A 12661-nucleotide genomic window follows, 5' to 3' on the forward strand; every position below is an offset into this window, starting at 1 on the left:
AAGAAATCCCAGCAAAACCACGCTGTCTGCCGGAGAAATAACCACATCTCTGCTCTCTCCAGGCTGCTTAGCAATGCTGAGTGTTTGCTGGCTGCCTCCAACTCCCCCTCCAGGTAAAGCCGCAGCATAATGAGACAGAGAAGGAGCGAAGCACTCGTCTGAAGACACCTCTGCCTTCCTCCCCTGCTCGCCGTGCGAGGAGGGGGAGGCTGAGAGGCGCCTGTGCTGCCCCAGAGCCTTTCACTCAGACAGCGTGCAGCAAACACTGCACGGCCCTCCCAAGGATTGCAGCTCATTTTCCCCAAGGCTGGTGTAGCATTAAGTTCTTATATCCGAGAGCAGCCTTTCAAATTGCTGCCTGGTGTGTTACATAAATCCTCGCCAGGATCCTCAGAGACTGCAAGCAATTACACTAGGTGCTGAGGAAGCAAGTGAGAGCTCAAAGAAAGGTTAAGAGAACAGGAGGGGGGGGGGGGAAAGAAACAACAAAAATCCCAGCCCTGGTAGCAGCTTGGAGTGGGAGGGAGGCCCATGTACCCAAGACAAGGCTGTGTGACTTGTGTGGAAACTGCTACACCTTGGCCTATCCCAACCAAGGCCCAAGGGAATGTCACCCCTCTGTTAACCAAGACACTATTTGGTGAAGATCTGGAACACTCATTTATGCCCTAAAACAGGAGAAACAGTTGTTAGCAGAGCCCAGAGATTCTGTAGATAGATTCTAGAAATCCATGCTTATGAAGGCATTATCTGGATGCCCTCCAGTCAAGAACATTCCCCTCTGTGTAGACCTCCCTATCTCCTCCAGCCAGTTATCTGTGAGTGCACAGGAGCTCTGGGAAGGGCTCTTCACTCCATCTCACCTTGTCCTTCAGCAAGAAATGGCAGCAGTTGACGTCTGTCTCCTCAGAGCCAGCGGAAAGCGTGAGAGATTTCTCTGGAGAGCAGCTCAAAGCTGAGCCTGGCCTGCACTATCCATGTCTTGGAGCCCTTCCAAGGTCCAACTGCTGCCTCAGATCAAATGAGGGACCAGGACCCAGTAACTGAGTTGTAAGGCCTGAGATTCCCCGGGGCAGGTCCACAGTGCAGAGATGATGTCTGGCCGTGTCCCCTGTGCCCTGAGCAGGCTCCTCAGCTCTGCCAACACAGCCACTCCACCAGGGGTCTGGCTCAGGCAGAGCCAACCTGGGACTTGTTCCAATGCCTTAAAACCAGCTGCAAATGTAAGCTGTTACCTTCCCTGCCTTCCCATTTCCCCTCAGGCTGATAATCTCCATTAGTGAGCGTCTCCAAAGTGCTTCCAGGTCAGTGTGTGGAGTCTGATGTCTCAGAAGCTTCCCCTGCACTTGATGCAGAAGTGCTGTTCTCCCAGAGCTGCCCAGTGCCTAATGCAGGCAGCCCAGAGCCAGCCTGCCTTCCCTGATGTTTTGCTCCCTGTTAGTCCCACAATGTTGTTATCCTTCACCGCCTGACAGCTCCAGTGCCTGGCCGACAGGTAACTTTGGGGGGGAAGGGGGGTTAGGGTCGAAGTGAATACATCAAATAGATTTAACAGGGCTGCCTGAATTCATGGGGCTCATAACACATGCATTTCCCTAATAGACATAGGCATGGATTTAACTGTCAGGCAGCTGCATTAAGAAAATGGATAGCGGATCCTGGAGACATCCGAGCTCTGGGTGGAGAAGGTTTAATCCAGGTACACTGTTCTGGCAAATGTGTCACTGTCTGGTCGGAGGATCCAATAATAACTATTGCTCTCAGCTATTCCCTGGCAGTGAGGCAGGTCCTGATAACCTGCCTTTATCAGCAGGGAAAGCAAAGCACAGGGAAGCTGGAACAGTCAGGCAATAGCAAGGAAGGAGCCCACGTGCTAAGCCACAACTGCTCGGGTGAGGCTGCCACACAGCAGCGAGCTCTGAGGGATCCCTGGGAAGCAGTACAGCCAGGCTATGGAGAACTGAACTAGCAAAGCCTCCAGGCTCCTTCCAGAGGGGTGCAAGGGAGCTGCAGGATAAGTGGGTGATGCACAGAAGTATCCCCAAAGCATCCTGTGGATGCTCTGCTCAGCATTGGGTCAGTGGTTGTTCTCTCTGCAGGCTGAAGCAAGGCCTGAATTGGGTACAAACTCCACTGTCAGCTCTCCAGGTCACAGCACAGCCTTGTGCTCTTGGCTGTGTCCCCAGGACTCACTTCCATGATATTTTAGCTGATTCCCCCCTGACGTCAGGCCCTTTCCCTGTTTCTTTCCCAAGTGGGTGTAGCTGCAGAAGTGCCTCGTTCCTCCTCAGCACAAGCTGCCAGAGACAAGGAGCTAAAGAGGCCAAAGAAAATCTGAGAAAAGCAGGAGGAAAAAGGGAAATCTGTGGGCCACTGACATCTTTCCTGGTATCTCTGAGCGTCTTTGAAAGACTTTCTCTTCCTTTGACAGAACCAGCCAGCCCTTCATCTGGGAACTGCACGAGTCCCAGGCAGCTTCAAAGCAGGATGGCTGCATTCACATTCCCAGCTGCAAGAATTTCAGTGTCTATATTTAGGCTTTTCTATAGGATAAGGGACAGGCAGCATGGGTTCTGCTGAGGGAAATTATGTTTCTCTGACCCGCTTAAATCCTTTGGATGAGTTAAGAGACCAGTGGATAAAAGGGAATGAGAGAGTACATATCCACACACTCCTTCTTTTGAATTTCAAAAGCCTTTTTTGATAAAGACCCTGACAGAGAGCTATCAAGGCATGATGGTGACCAGAGGGTGCAAGTTAAAATCCCTGTGGTAGATTAATGCTATTGGAGAGAATGGGAAGAAATGGGCAATTCTCAACAGGAGAAATTGTGATTGTCAAGGGGACATTAAATGGGAATATTGCTCAGTCTATTTACTAACCAGTGTGGCCGGGGCTGAGTAGAGAGGCAGGTGAGTTTGCTGATGACTCGCTTTTGTATTTGTTTTCAAGACTAAAAGGGAGTGAGGAGTTACTTTAACAGAGACTGGTGTCCTGATTTCCACCTCTGACTCAAGCTGGCCCAGTGATTTGCACTCCAGGCCCTTTTGTTTGCAGGCAGTGAGGGGAGCAGACTGGAGAGGGCTCGTGCTGGAGCTGGACTGCTCATTCCCAGCAGACATTCCCCAGCAAGCCGTGCTGTCTGTCTGGCACGCCCTGCTGCCATATGTCCCCAGTCTGGGGGCTGCAGCCGCCAGTGCCCGAGTCAGGATGGCTTCCCAGCACAGGAGAGGGGTTCCTAATCAGCCTGCAACCCTGCCAGGATATTGGTAGGAGGAAGTTAATTAGCAGAATGCATTGGACAGCTTGCCAGGGAAGGCAGATTTGTGATTCACCTTTTGCTCCCAGTTTCTCCGTCTGTTCCTCTGTCCACCGTCCCCGTGCTCAGCCCTCTGTCAGCCCCTGTCTGTGTCTGTCTGTCCATCCAACATCCATCATCGTGTTCCTGCTCTTCACCTCTAGTTCTTACAGAGATCTTACAGCCCCTCCCATGGCAGCACCATTTGGGATCACACTTCTCCCTGCTAGCCAAGTCCTGATTCCCAGGCTCAGCTGAGCTGGGTGTCTCCCTGTAGGCAGAGCTGAGGTCGCAAAACTGCTGACTTTTCAGGAGTCTCTACCACAACTCTTCTGCCTTTGTTCCCTTCTCCAGCCCCTCACCCACACTCTTTTCTCTATCCCCCCCCTAGAATTGTAGCTCAATTGAATTAGAGTAATTAACTTTTGGTCACACTTTTCATTGAGTAGTCAGGAGGGAGAAAAAAGAAAGGAAGTTAATTGAGATGAAAGGAGACCATGTGGAGCAAGAAGCTCCAGTTAATGTGTGTTGGTGAAGCCCAGGGAAGTGTTGCAGTGTTTGCAGGGATCACAGAAAACCTCTGACTCCATCTTCATCATCCCTGTGTCATACTGTGTTCAGCATTTGGGGACGGGGAGGGATTCTCCTCTCTGGAAGGGACTGTTGGGATTGAATTATCTTGTCATTTTGGTTCCCCAAATTTTCTTTTCACCATATTGATAACGAAAATGTTTCCTTGACAATGTGTGAATTCTAATTGGACAAATTGTTCTGGTTTGGTAGGCTCCCAACACTGTCATGAACTCAAACATGTGGGTGCTGTGCTGGTCTGAGAAGACCTTGTGGAGATGTTCCCCTTCCCTGCAAACAAGGGTGTTGGCCTCCCCTCCCATGGCAGCTTTCGGACCCTCTGGCATTTCAATCTGCTCCAGGATTTATGGCAGGGAAAATGATGTCTCATCTGTTAAATGAAATGCCTCAAATAAGGCATTTCCATTTATTAAGGCAGTTATTATGTAATAATTAAGCACCAGTTGCTGACAGAAAACATATTCATGGAGGTTTAACAATGCAGCCTGTGAGAGATAAATAGAGGCTGTAACAGTGACTGGGGTTTCTCACACTGGAGCTGTCAGGGGGAGGCACAACCTGGTGCTCAGGACACTTTCATGGCCAACAGCTGGATGGGAGCTGTTGAAAATGGTTTTTTTTTTCCAGCAAGGTGAGCTAGAAGTGCTCTGCTAAGAAAAGACACTTCCCAAAGCCAAGGGAGCCTTGTTCCTGATGGGTCACACTGTGAGTCAGGTGTCCCTTCGTCCTCCTGCTCCTGCTGAAAGCCTGGAGGTCCTGGGTGGTGTTGGCAGCTGGGCTGCGTGATGGAAAGCTTCACCTCCCTTTCCAAGAGTCATGCTTGGAATCATGCTCAGAAATACCTGCCCTCCTTCAAGCCATCACTGCTAAGCCCTCGCAGGGCTCTGATGGCATTTGCTTCCCTGACAGCCCAGCTCTGCTGCAGGAAGGGAGGGGGTAACAGGGAGGGTGGAGGAATCAGGGGAAATGTGAAAAAGAAAGCTCTCTCAAGCTTGGTATTAGGCAGGGATTTGGGAAGGTTGGGAAGATATAAAAAGAACTTGAGAGAAGCGTTTTCTCTGGGATTAAGACCACAGAGTCCATCTCACTGTGGCTTTTAGAGCTGCCTCGAGGCTGTGTAGCACAGCAGCTTCAAAGGGGAGATGGTGAGGAACAGAAAATTAATGGTGCTTCTCCCCATGCCCCGGCTGTCCTGCCACACTCCAAAAGGAGAACTTTGCAAAAACTCAGGATGAGCAATTAATCTGAGAGATATGGTCCAGCCTGGGGGCCACGGGCAGCCGGGCTCCTAATGGAGTGTTTGGGAACACGCTCCGTGGAAGTCCATTACACGCTCAGCCAGACACACATCCAGGTGCTCCCTCCTGTCCACATCCCCTGTGCCTGCCCACAAGTGTGCAAATCACAGGGTGTAAATCCTCACACTCACACCCAGAGCATCCTTCCTCCTTCTCCCTTTCCCGGCGCGTCATCGCCGCGGCGTTTTTTTTAGGACGTAGTTAAACCCAATAAAATAATCATTATTGCTGCAATTATTTCCAAGCAGATTAAATATCTGCCATGCTCCCAGTTACAGTATAAAACAGGAGGAACCATAAACTACCTCAGTGCATAAAAACGGGGAAGGGAGAAGGAAGGGATGACATTTCATCTGGCTTCCTCGTGGGCCTGTGTAGTTACTGGGAGCATTTGCATATTTTTAATGCGGTGCCTCTTTAATAAATTCCTCCCTCCAGACACATTAAAAATGGTGTGCTTGCCTGAGCATCTCTGAAGGGTAAGGGAGTGCTGGCAACTCCAGACTGCGGGTGCAGCCGCAGAACAAGCAGGCAGGGGGATGTCTGGGGGTCTCTGTGGTGTGCTGGGAGGGGAGCAGTGGAGGGAAGGGGAAGGACAGCACATCACATCACATCACTTGTTTTTTGTGTGTACACCATCAGCAAACACCATCTGTTTAATTTTTGACCTTTTTGTTGTCTGACCTCCTTTGAACTTCACCAGAATTCTCCAGGGTAATATAGTTTCTTTGCATTCAGGGGCAGGATTATTTGCTATTAAATTGGAAATCAGGAAAGAAGGAGACTTAAATTCTTCTCCTGACCTGTTAATCTTCAGCAGAGTAAAAATATTGCCTGTAATTACAGGGTTTTCTCTCTTTTTTTTTTTTTTTTTCTTTTCGGCTTGAGTTCAGGTCAAACCCCAAACTTGCCCTTTAAGCCTCTTATGCCAAATACCTCTTTTCTGAGAACAGGCTGTGCTCTTGCATTCCCCTGTCAGCAGGAGATCCCAGCTCAGAGGCACCATGTCCTGCCCACTGTCCCCAGATGGCAGATGTGGTCCACAGTTGCCACTCTGGCCAGTGTAGTCAGTGCTCCTCTGCAGTCCCTAATGGATGAATGCAATTCCTATTGGATGAGGATGGTTCTTCTGACACTTTTGGTGACTTTCTTCCAGAAAATAGCTCATTTCCTGAACACTGCCATCTCTCCCCAGAAAAGCTGCTTTCACTTTTCTCCCAGAACACCTGGAAAGATGTTCAGTGAACACCTGAAGATGTCCAGAACACCTGAAGGTGTCCAGTCCACAACTGCTGTAATCCTTCAAAATGGAACAATTCCTATGTCAGGTGGGCTGACCAGATGCTGGGCATATTTGGAATAGCCCACTCCCCATGTTCTCCTTGGGCCAGGGGCTTCCAAATACATTCCCATCTCCAATGCATTGCAGTGGCCATCTCTGTGCTACTCCTGGCCACTGAGGGTGGGGGGAGCCTGTAGTGTATCCCAAGAGAGGGTGTCCACAGTGAACTCCAAATTTCATGGAGCATTGCAACATCCTCACGCAACTTCAGCGCCCTGAGTTGGCTCGAAAGCCCACCATTCTCACTGAGCTTCTCTCCACTGCCCCCATTTCCTGGCCAGCTTGAATGTCCCTCCCAAAGAGATGGTAATAAATCAAGAGGGCACTGTTCTGGGCTCCTTTCTGCCTCGTACACATGTGGGTGTAACTCTGCCCGGCAGGCTGGAGGCACAGAGAATGCACATCAAACCAAGAATAAGAAGAGTTTTAGTTAATGCACTCCAGCAAGTTGCTTCCACAGCACCTCAGCTGACTATTTTATCAGCAGAACGGAGCACAGGAGAAATTGTAGATGAAACAAATGCAGAAAATACATTAAGAGAGTAAGTAATGAGATCTGGATGAAATTGCATCTTATGAAAACGTAATCTGCAGCTTAGTGTGCAAGGAGGAGGACTTTGATGGAATAGAGGGACTCTCAAGAAAGGAATGAAGGAGCACATTACAAACAGACAAAGACAGCCAGGTGTGTTGTGGAACGCAGGGAAGCAGTTAAATTAGGATGTAATGGAAAAGGTTATTTTAATATTCTGTTTTATGGATATTGGTGTCAATATTATCTCAGGGAAGGAGAGAGCGAGGGTGGAGGAAAAGGGTGTGTATTTGTGAAAAAAAAAAAAAAAGGGGGGGGGGGGGGCAAATAAATTGCATCATGTACAAATTCCAGAGTTCTTTCATCAGAAAGAACAAAGACACGAGCAGCAGATCCTGCTGGGGCCATCGTGGAGATCCACAGAGGTCACAGGGTTTGAAGCAGCTCAGAGAACACAAACACGCACACTTGGCATGGCAGCTCCTGCTTGGGAGGGTACAGCCTGAACTTCCCAAATCCAGGGCTCCTGTCTGGCTGAGATGGGGAGAACGTGATCCCCCCATAGGACAGGATTGTTTAGAGCTGTCCCATGGCACAGCAAAACCTGCTTCAGTCTGTGTTTCAGTTGTTTGGCCTTTTCCTGCAGCAGGGTTTGTGTGTCCCAGTGCCACTCAGTATGGGGGGAGAAGGGCAGGGCTGAGGGACACAGAGACCTTGTTCCTAAAAGGGATTTTCCCACTTGAGGCTGATTAGCTGGATGTACCTTTGCTTCAACCACCCAGATCTGAAATCCAAGGCAGCCCCCTGGGCTCTCTCTCCAGGCAGTGGAGAGGTAGAATCACCTTCTCTAGAGGTTTTGTCACCCCCTCCAACTACAGCAAAAGTCCACTGCCAGGAACCATCTCTGCTTTAGCTGGAGAGGGAGTCAAGAATCATGGATTCTGAGCGGAGAGATGGTTCCATCCTTAAATGACAGTCCCTGGGCACTGAAAGAAATGGGTTTGTGGTGCAGAGCAGTTGCTGAGGCAGCAAAAACTCAGCCTTCTGTCTCCCACCTCTTCCTTCTCCTGCCACTTGCATCCCTCAGCCTCTTGTTCTACCTCTCCCATCCTGAGGATGAGGCTTTCCACTGGCTGGTGACACACCTGGCACTTATTAGCCTTTCCCCAGACAACCCTAATTACAGAGTTGCCTCATTAGGCAGACAAGCCGAGGCCCTGTTGACTTGCCAAGGTCAGTCAGGTGCACCTGTGAACCACCTCCTGGTTATTCCTCCCCTTTGGCAGAGCTGGAAGTGCTGATGCAGAGGAGGGGAGGCACTTGGGAAGTGCCACTTGTGTTCCACATTAATGACCCGAGGGATTGAGAGAAATCTGGGCACACAAGCTGTGCTGGAGGGATTTGACATTCCTCTGTGTTGGGCTCTGTCCCCTCCTCCAAAAATCTTGGAACTGGGAGTATCTCCTGCTCTTGGTGCAACAGGGAATCTCGGTTTCAAGTCTTCCAAGGCTCCCTGTGCAGAGCTGCTGTTCTCAGGGTTACCCCCGATCTTGGCTGACTGCAAAGGGAGTCAAGGCTCGATTCATTTAGTCCAGAGTGGAATTTTTGCTAACTAAAATTTGATGAGCTCATTTCCTACCTGCATTGCAATCTGACTCGAACACCTGCCATTCCCAAACAAGCCTGGAAATGAATTCATTTCAGACCAAGCCAGAGTGGGCAATTTTCTTTTGTAGTTTTGAATTTTTAGTGGATGGAGAAATCAGCAATGATTTCATTTGGGACTAAAGGAAATGCTTTGTTCAACATCGAATGAGAACTGGGAGGGTTTTACCCTTTCGAGTATGGTCAGATGTAATGGGAGTCTGTGTGAAAAGAGAATGAGCCCCGTGAGCTGAGAAATTGGAGTGGTTCCTATGAAAAATGTCACATTAAAGTGTTTCAGACTTGGGGTGGAGGGGAATATTGCTTTCTGCTTTATCTTTTTCAACCGAATATTGCCAGTGCAGATAAATCTGGGGGGTTTTTTAGCCCAGCCAGTGTGTCAGTGTCACCCAGCTCTGGTGGGGCTAAAGACCTGAATCACAGGCCTTTGACCCCAAGCTTTGGTACCCAGACAGAGGGGTTGTGGTCACTCCTTCTCTAACAGCACAGCTCTGCTCTGCTTTAGCATCATCTCCAGACCTGCAGCTGGGAGGTAGGACACCCTCCTGAGCTCTTCCAGTTTATTCTCACACCTGGTGTTTGCACAGCTTCATCCTCGACAGCTCCTCCTATTTCTTACCCGAAATGAACCCCATCGCATCCACTCAACACCGCTGGAGAAAAAAAAAAAAACAAAATTAAAAGGAAACCTTTTAAAAAAGACTTCTCACTTGGACACCTTTGTTCCTGCCTCAGTGAAAAAGAGGATGGTGTTTTCATAGTCAGGGCTGTTGAAATGAATGCAGATGAAAAGGTACAGTGTAATTAATTAAATGATCTCCAGGACCTTAGGAGTATTGGCAGCGTGGAGAGCACATAATTGGGAACACACTGCCTGAATACATCATTACACACACGTACACATGTGCAGACTGTGTGCCAAGTCCAGCCACTCAAATCCAGCAGGATTACACACAGTCAGTCCTGTAGAGCTGCTGCAGCCAGAGTTAGGGAGAGCCCAAGGCAGGGCTGCCTTCTCTGGGACTTCCCTGAGAGAAACGTGTCCTCACATAACACACCAATCATGGAATGATCCTGGAACTTCCAGGAATCACACAGTCTGTGGCACATGGACACATATTTGTTAGGATGTGTTTTGGATGTGCCAAACTGTGCTGTCCCTGCAGGAATCACCTGTGCAACAAGCAGGAGTTGTCTTTGCTGATCTCACAGGAGTTTCCTTTTGTGGTGATAGTTATTATGTACCAAAGCAGTGGCTTGTTATTTTGCCTTATCTCTTTCCTTTTGTAAACCCACTCCGGGTTGGAAGGAATTTAGTGCTGGCAGGACAGTGCAGTCAGGAATCTGATGGCCTGAGCAGTCTCAGCCTGCTCACATCTCTGTGCCGTGCTCTGGGCTCATCTCAGTTCTGGCTTCTCCGGGGGGCTGACCCAAAACTTGCTGCAGCTAAAAGATCTGTCAGCTAATTTCACTGAGCGTTAGCCTGGACCGTGCAGGGTCAAGGCAGATCACAAAAAGCAGAGTTGTGAGGGAGGACAGCCAGGGACACACAGAGAAAAAAGTGCTTTAAACATTCAAGAAGAAAAGTGGCCGAGGAAAATGATTTTCAAAGCTCCCTCCATGAAATCTGTGTTAGCTAAGGAGCACAAAACACAACGTGTCTTGCAGCACAAAAGATGCTCTGTGAGGAACCACAACGAGCTACCTGGTGATTAAAGTTTCCAAATGAGCCATTGTTGGAGGAGCAGACAATAACTGGAAATAAATCAGTATCGAGTTTCCTTCTTCTTTCCTGCCCCAGGGAAGGAGGAAAACAACTTGCCATGGGCTGCTGTGATGCCTCTGCCACGGGCAGAGGCACAAAGCAGAGGCCGTGGGCACAAGGGAGGGGAGTTGGAAGAGCGAGAGTGGGGCCATGGCAGAGCCAAGGAAGGGATCAAGGTTGGAAGAGAGAGCAGAGGATGGGAATGAAGTGCAGCAGCAGCGCTGCTTCCTGCCCCCGAGATCTTGCACGGCTCTTCTCCTGGCTGGATCTCAGAGGAGGCTGGAGCCCTCTGCTCCCTGCACAGGGAAACAGAGGCATGGACAGGCTGGGGCCCTGCCTGCTCCATGGGAGGCTGTGCTGAGGTTTGGGATAAGGAGAGCATCTGGAGGAGCACAGCTCCCACCCTGCCCCCTGTGGGGATCCTGGCCTGGGAGGCTGAGGGAATGAAAGCTGTGGGATTCCCATGGACAGAGGCACCCGAGGCGGGGGTTTAGGCTGGAATGTCCCATGTGGCACAGCCTCTGAGGCCACAGGGGTGAATGACCCAGACATTTTGTAGGCCTGATCTAGGAAGCCTTGAAAGGACTTGCTTTTCAAAGACATTTCCTGAAAATCAAGTCCACTCCATAGGACAAACCCTCGTGGCAACTTCTGCTCTGGAAAAACTGGGGTTTTCTTTCTCTCCTGCCTGTTCTGTGACTCTCTCCTTTGCTTGTCTCCTCCTTTCTCCTGCCATCCAGCAAATCATTTCTTTTGGCTCCTTCTCCAAGCTTCTTCATGCATGTCACAAAATCCACCAGAGCTGGAGAGGGGGAGGAAGGGGAAAAACACAGCTTTATAGCACAGGCAGTAAGAACCCAGTTTATTATTTATAATGCTCAGCTGTAAGCAATAAACACAGGCACCAAATGTAAATTCTGCCACTTCCTTACCCTCTCTCTATAATTCCCTGGTAAATTCACATCACTCACTGTTGGCCTTAATGTTCTTCTATTTGTCTGAGCTACACATTTCTCAGTGTGATTTTTTTTTTCTGATGAAATAATATCTCCACGTATAGTTCTCTTCCTCTATCCTTAGTCTTGTAAATGAAATTAATTTAAAATTCAAAGGGATAATATTCTGCTAAAATGATCTGCTGCATCATTGCAGGTCATGGTGTTGAACTGTAAGATAAAAGCCTGTTTATAACTTATCATTTACAAGGGTTTCTTCTCCCAGAAACTAGAAATGTGGTAGGTACAGACGTGTGAGGAGTTGGAAAGATGTCCATTCTCTGTGCAACCAGAGGGAGATGTTCACATGTGCTGGGAATGTGGAATCAAAAATATTATCTGAATGGACTTGTAAAATCCAGTGCACTGTTGTTTGAGCATCCCCCCTTCCCCAAGGCCTTAACTTTGCTCTTTAGCGTGGTGCTTTGGGGGCTTGAAGGCAATCCAGCAGTGGGAATCCCGCTGTTCCCTTGCTCCCAGTTTCCTTCACTTGAGCACTGTGGTCCTGAGCGGAGGCAAAGCCAGGAGGAGAGACAAAAGATCCACATCCCATTCCCACATCAGGAATCTGCTCCTCAATACATTACACTTCAGGAGCATCACAACTTGATTTTTTCCCGAAGGGGGATGAGAAGTTGTTATTTCAAATTTCCTCACCTCTCAGAAACAGCAGAAACTTCTGTCAGAATTATCCAAGATAATTTTCTGCAGTATTTCATTTTCCTGTTATATATAGAATGAAAAGGAAAGATTGAGGAGAACACTTAGGTCTGTAATGAGCTCAAAATGTTGCTGCTGTCAGAAAGGGCTCCACCCCTCCCAAACCTGTTCAGTGTGTGAATCCCAGACTGTGCTGAGTTGGAGGGGACCCACAAGGAGCATCGAGTCCAACTCCTGGTCCTGCACAGGCCCATCCCCAAGAGTCACATCCTGTGCCCCAGAGGATCATCCAAACACTCCTTGAGCTCTGGCAGCCTTGGTGCTGTGCCCACTGCCCTGGGGAGCCTGGGCAGTGCCCAACCACCCTCTGGGGGAAGAACCTTCCTGCACAGCCCAAAAAACAGAGCAGCAGGTGCAGAATCTGCTCCAACTCCCATGAAGTGTTTCCAGACTCCCCCATCCGTAGCACTGGGCAATTCAATAACCCTGAGTGAGCGACACCTCCTTCTGATGGA

The sequence above is a fragment of the Pipra filicauda genome, unplaced genomic scaffold, assembly GCF_003945595.2.
Source record: "Pipra filicauda isolate LSUMZ 115617 unplaced genomic scaffold, ASM394559v2 scaffold71_size5581439_pilon, whole genome shotgun sequence".
Taxonomy (NCBI): domain Eukaryota; kingdom Metazoa; phylum Chordata; class Aves; order Passeriformes; family Pipridae; genus Pipra; species Pipra filicauda.